The sequence below is a fragment of the Arachis ipaensis genome, chromosome B08 (assembly GCF_000816755.2).
Source record: "Arachis ipaensis cultivar K30076 chromosome B08, Araip1.1, whole genome shotgun sequence".
NCBI lineage: Eukaryota > Viridiplantae > Streptophyta > Magnoliopsida > Fabales > Fabaceae > Arachis > Arachis ipaensis.
Genome location: NC_029792.2, coordinates 91,435,676 through 91,442,673, shown reverse-complemented (window position 1 = coordinate 91,442,673; position 6,998 = coordinate 91,435,676).

The window sequence follows — 6,998 nt, the reverse complement described above, 5'->3', positions numbered from 1 at the left end:
AAGCGGAAAAAAATAAAATAAATAAAAAATATATTTTTTTAGAGAAATAAGTTAAATGAAATTAAAGCAAAAATGCCTAATCTAAGAAATCAAACAACCAGTAGTTGTCAATCACAGTCAATCCCCGGCAACAGAGCCAAAATCTTGGTGCGGAATTTATAACCCACAAACTAACTGGCAAGCGCACCGGGTCGTACCAAGTAATACCTCAGGTGAGTGAGGATCGATCCCACGAGGATTGATCGATCAAGCAACAATGGTCAAGTGATTTGCTTAGTTAGATGGTGCACGTGTATGCAAAACCCATACTATTTCATACAACAGCAGCAGTACTAGCAAATGTACTGGGTCGTCTAAGTAATACCTGAGCGAGTCAGGGTCAATCCCACGAGGATTGTGGCTTGAAGCAAGCTTATGGTTGTCTTGTAGGTCTTAGTCAGGCGGAATAAAAGGTCTTTTGTTGAATGTGTAAAGCATGTGTTTTCAGGGATAGGAATAAGTGATAGGAGTAGAGTTGAGAGATGGAGTTGCTTTGTCTTTCAAAAGTAACTCTGGTACTATTATCTTCCTTTCTTGTGAGTGATCTTCTTATATGGCAGGCTGTAAGTGATCAAATCCACGCCAATGATCCTTGATCTCCTCTGCTACAGGTTGAACACGGCCATGGCCAGTGGTCATGATATTCAATCTGACGAAGGGTGAAGCGCATAGAAGTTCATCCTTTTGGCGATCCTACTCAAAACTCCATAGACAAGGTAGAATCTTTCGAATCAGAGAACGCTACTTCTTGGATCTAGCCTATACCACAGAGACCATAATCTCCCTGGAGATCGGCTGAACTGGTGTCTCGAGAAGTCCCTAACGAAATCGTGGATTAACCGTCTGAGAGATGTATAATCATAGCTGTTGGCTCGTGCTTTTCTTTCAGGTACTCACACGAACCCAAGTAGACGTGGGTGTTTGTCAGGCACGTTCGTCTTAATGTGATGAACAAAGCCAATTTGTCAAATCATCCTGTTCATCATGATGAAGATTGGAATATACATCTTAGAGATAGATCAGACACGGATCGAAGAAGAAGAAATAATACTTTAATTAACTCATAGGACTCAGCAGGGCTCCTCCCCTCAACCTATGAGGTTTAGAAACTCATACTGAAAATAAAAACAAAGATAAAAACGTGAATATTCTCTCCTAAATTGGAGAGTCTAAAAAAGGATCTAAGATCTCCTAAATTACATGAATAAGATCCCTTAAATACTAAACATATGACCAGTAAGGGTAAAACAATCTATTTAGTGCTAAAATCCACTTCTGATGCCCACTTGGTGAGTGTTTGGACTGAGCTTTAATGAGATCCACGTGCTATGAGGCTCCTTGGGTGTGGAATGCCAGCTAGGGGATCCTCTCTGGGCCTTTGGATGCTGGGCTCTGCTCTTTGGGCGCTGGACGCCTAGAATGGGGCAGTGAGCTGGCGTTGGACGCCAGTTTTGGGCTCTAGAAGCAAGGTATAAGTTATTATATATTTCTGGAAGGCTCTAGAAGTCAGCTTTCCATAGCCATTGAGAGCATTCCATTTGGACTTCTATAGATCCAGAAAAGCTCTTTCGAATGCAGGGAGATCAGATCTGGACAGCATCTGTAGTGCTTTCTATGTCTCTGAATCAGACTTCTGCTCCAGCTCCTCAATTTCAGCTAGAAAATACGTTAATTAAAACTAAATAAAAACTACTAAAAACTATATGAAGTGATGCCAAAAAGCGTATAAAATATCCGCTCATCAGTTACCTCCCAACAAGCGCTTCTTTAATGTCTTTAGCTGGACTTCACTGTACTTAACTTAGTAGCAGTTTTGAGCCTGTTGGCTCTATATCTCCTTCAAGGTAATGCTTAACCCTCTGTCCATTGACAGTGAACCTTGTTTCTTTACCTTGAAGCTCTAAATGCGCGTATAGTGATACCTTAGTAATCACAAACGGTCCTGTCGAACGGGATTTGAGTTTCCCAGAGAACAGTTTGAGTCTTGAGTTGAAGAGCAGGACCTTCTATCCTGGTTCAAAGACTTTGAAAGCTAGCTTCATGTCATGCCACCTATTTGCCTTTTCCTTATAGATTTTTGCATTTTGAAATGCTTCTAAGCGGAATTCACCCAACTCATTTAGTTGGAGCAGCCATTTCTCCCCTGCTGCTTTAGCATCAAGGTTGAGGAACCTAGTAGACCAATAGGCTTTGTGTTCTAGTTCCACTGGTAAATGATAGGATTTCCCATATACTAATTGATATGGTGAAGTTCCAATGGGGGTTTTGAAAGCTGTTCTGTATGCCCACAGAGCATCATCAAGCTTTTTGGCCCAATCCTTTCTAAAGGCATTTACTGTCCTCTCTAGAATTCGCTTCAGTTCTCTATTTGAGACTTCATCTTGCCCATTTGTTTGGGAATGATACGGTGTTGCTATTTTATGGCAAACTCTGTATTGGCTCAAGACAGAATCCAGCTGTCTGTTGCAGAAATGAGTTCCTCTATCACTGATTAGTGTCCTAGGGATGCCAAATCTGCTGAAAATGTTCTTCTGGAGGAACTTCATTACTACTTTAGTGTCATTAGTGGGTGTTTCTATTGCTTCAATCCATTTAAACACGTAATCTACTACCACAAGGATGTAGGTGTTTGAGTATGAGGGTGGGAATGGTCCCATGAAATCTATGCCCCATATGTCAAACAACTCAATCTCTAAGATTCCTTGTTGAGGCATTCTGTGACCATGAGGAAGATTGCCAACCCGCTGGCAACTATCACAATTACGGACGAACTCCCTAGAATCTTTAAAGAGAGTAGGCCAATAAAAGCCACTTTGGAGTACTTTAGTGGCTTTCTGCTCACCTCCAAAGTATCCTCCATAGTCAGAGTTATGGCAATGCCATAGAATTATCTATGGCTGTTCTTCAGAAACACAGCGTCAGATTATTCCATCTGAGTATCTCTTAAAGAGATATGGCTCATCCCATAAGTAATATTTTGCATCATGCATGAGTTTCTGGGCTTACAGCCTGGAAAACTCTTTGGGAATGAACCGTATAGCCTCTTAGTTCGCAATGTCTGCAAACCAAGGTATTGTCCAGATGGCATAGGGCTGCTCATCTGGAAAAGATTCGGATATGTCAGTAGAGGGAGAGGAAGTGCCTGCTACTGGCTCAATCCGGGATAAGTGATCAGCCACCTGATTTTTTGTCCCTTTTCTGTCTCTAATTTCTATATCAAACTCTTGCAGGAGCAATACCCATCTTATTAGCCTGGGTTTAGACTCTTGCTTAGTGAGCAGATATTTTAGAGTAGCATGGTCAGTATAAATAATGACCTTATATCCTAGTAGGTAGGATCTGAAGTTGTTAATGGCATAAACCACTGCAAGTAGCTCCTTTTCTGTAGTAGTGTAATTTTTCTACGCATCATTTAATACGCGACTAGCATAGCAAATGACATGCAGAAGCTTGTCATGTCTCTGACCTAGGACTGTGCCAATTGCATGATCACTTGCATTATACATTAGCTCAAATGGCAAATCCCAGTTGGGTGCAGAGATGATAGGAGCACTGACAAGCTTGGCCTTCAGAGTTTCAAAGGCATGGAGGCATTCTTGGTCAAAAATGAATGGGACATCAGTGGCCAAGAGATTGCACAGGGGTTTGGCGATTTTAGAAAAATCTTTTATGAACCGCCTGTAGAATCTTGCATGTCATAGGAAGCTTCTGATAGCCTTAGCACTAGTAGGTGGAGACAAGCGTTCGATCACTTCCACCTTAGCTTGATCCACTTCTTTCCCTTTGTTTGAGAGCCGATGCCCAAGAATAATGCCTTTAGCTACCATGTAGTGGCATTTCTCCCAGCTTAGAACTATGTTTGTTTCTTGGCATCTTTTTAGGACCAGGGTCAGATGATCAAGACAGGAGTCAAATGAGTCTCCATATACAGATAAGTCATCCATGAATACTTCAAGGAATTTCTCTATCATATCAGAGAAGATGGATAGCATGCATCTCTAAAAGGTGGCAGGCGCATTGCACAGGCCAAATGGCTTTCGTCTATAAGCAAACACGCCAGATGGACATGTAAATGCTATCATTTCTTGATCCTGTGGATCCACTACTATTTGATTGTACTCAGAATATCCATCCAGGAAATAATAAAAAGCATGACTTGCTAGCCTTTCTAGCATTTGGTCAATGAAGGGTAAAGGAAAGTGATATTTCCTAGTGGCGTCATTAAGTTTTCTATAATCAATGCACATACGCCACCCTGTAACTGTCTTTTTTAGGATCAGCTCATTCTTTTCATTGTGAACCACTATCATTCCACCCTTCTTAGGAAGAACCTGGATCGGGCTCAGCCATGGGCTATCAGAAATGGGATAAATAATCCCAACCTTATAGAGTTTAGTGACCTCCTTCTGCACTACTTCCTTCATGGCTGGGTTCAATCGCCTTTGTGGTTGTACCACTAGTTTGGCATTATCCTCCAGCCGGATTTTATGCATGCATCAGGCAGGTGATGCACCACTATTTCGTGGTACATTGTGTGCTTAATTGAGTAGATTTTATCCACTAAACTCACACTTATCGTATAATTCGCATGTTTTACAATTTCCTTCCTGATTTTGTGCTATGATTGAAAACATGTTTCTTTGATCTTAAATTTGCTATGTTTAATCCCCTCTTATTACCATTCGATGCCGTGATATGTGTGTTAAGTGATTTCAGAGTTTATAGGGCAAGAGTGACTTGGAGGATGGAAATGAAGCATGCAAAAGTGGAAGGAATATAAGAAATTGAAGGAACTGCTAAGCTGTCTAGCCTGACCTCTTCGCACTCAAACGGTCATAACTTGAGCTACAGAGGTCCAAATGAGGCGGTTCTAGTTGTGTTGGAAAGCTAACATCTGGGACTTCGCAACGATATATAATTTTCCATAGCTGCTCTGAAGATAGGCAACACACACGCGTGGATCACTCGCACGCGTGACTGGTGCGCAGAAATTGTGATCATCAAAAATGGCGCCAAAGACTTGGTGCTCTCAAACGTGAATCACACTTTGTCACAACTTTGCACAACTAACCAGCAAGTGCACTGGGTCGTCCAAGTAATAAACCTTACGTGAGTAAGGGTCGATCCCACGGAGATTGTCGGCTTGAAGCAAGCTATGGTCACCTTGTAAATCTTAGTCAGGCGGATTCAAATGGTTATAGAGAATTGATAATTAAAAAATAATTAAAATATAAACTAGGATAGAGATACTTATGTAATTCATTGGTGAGAATTTCAGATAAGCGTATAGAAATGCTTTCGTTCCTCCTGAACCTCTGCTTTCCTGCTGTCTTCATCCAGTCATTCTTACTCCCTTCCATGGCAAGCTGTATGTTGGGCATCACCGTTGTCAATGGCTACATCCCGTCCTCTCTGTGAAAATTGTCCAATGCGTTGTCACTACATGGCTAATCATCTGTCGGTTCTCGATCATACTGGAATAGGATTTACTATCCTTTTGCGTCTGTCACTACGCCCAGCACTCGCGAGTTTGAAGCTCGTCACAGCCATCCCTTCCCAGATCCTACTCGGAATACCACAGACAAGGTTTAGACTTTCCAGATCTCGAGAATGGCTGTCCATGGGTTCTAACTTATACCACGAAGATTCTAATATCTCGGACTCGGTCCCCTGTATTAGATATCTAAGAGATACTCATTCTATCTCATCTTCATGTAGAACGAAAGTGGTTGTCAGGCACGCGTTCATAGGTGAGAATGGTGATGAGCGACACATAATCATCACATTCATCATGTTCTTGGGTGGGAATGAATATCTTAGAATAGGAATAAGCGTGAATTGAATAGAAAAACAATAGTACTTTGCATTAATTCATGAGGAACAGCAGAGCTCCACACCTTAATCTATAGTGTGTAGAAACTCTCCGTTGAGAATACATAAGAACAAGGTCAAGGCATGGCCGAGAGGCCAGCCCCCTAAACATGATCAAAGGATCAAAAGATAATCCAAAGATGTAAATACAATAGTTAAAAGTCCTACTTATACTAAACTAGTTACTATTGTTTACAGAAATGAGTAATTGATGCAGAAATCCACTTCTGGGGCCCACTTGGTGTGTGCTTGGGCTGAGCATTGAGCTTTACACGTGTAGAGGCTTCTTTTGGAGTTGAACGCCAGTTTGTAACCTGTTTCTGGCGTTTAACTCCACTTTGCAACCTGTTTCTTGCGTTTAACTCCAGAATGCAGCATGGAACTGGCGTTGAACGCCAGTTTGCGTCCTCTAAACTCGAGAAAAGTATAGACTATGATATATTTCTGGAAATTCCTGGATGTCTACTTTCCAACGCAATTGAGAGCGTGCCATTTGGAGTTTTGTAGCTCCAAAAAATCCACTTTGAGTACAGGGAGGTCAGAATCCAGCAGCATCTGCAGTCCTTCTTCAACCTCTGAATCTGATTTTTGCTCAAGTCCCTCAATTTCAGCCAGAAAATACCTGAAATCACAAAAAAACACACAAACTCATAGTAAAGTCCAGAAATGTGAATTTTATTTAAAAACTAATAAAAATATACTAAAAACTAACTAAATCATACTAAAAACTATGTAAAAACAATGCCAAAAAGCGTATAAATTATCCGCTCATCACAACACCAAACTTAAATTGTTGCTTCTCCCCAAGCAACTAAAAATCAAATAGGATAAAAAGAAGAGAATATACTACAAATTCCAAAATATCAATGAAACTTAGCTCCAATCAGATGAGCGGGACTTGTAGCTTTTCACCTCTTGAATAGTTTTGGCATCTCACTTTATCCATTGAAAAAGTCCCCAATTAGAGGTGTCCAGAGTTCTTAAGCACACTCTTCTTTCTGCTTTGGACCTTGACTTTAACCGCTCAGTCTCAAGTTTTCACTTGACACCTTCACGCCACAAGCACATGGTTAGGGACAGCTCGGTTT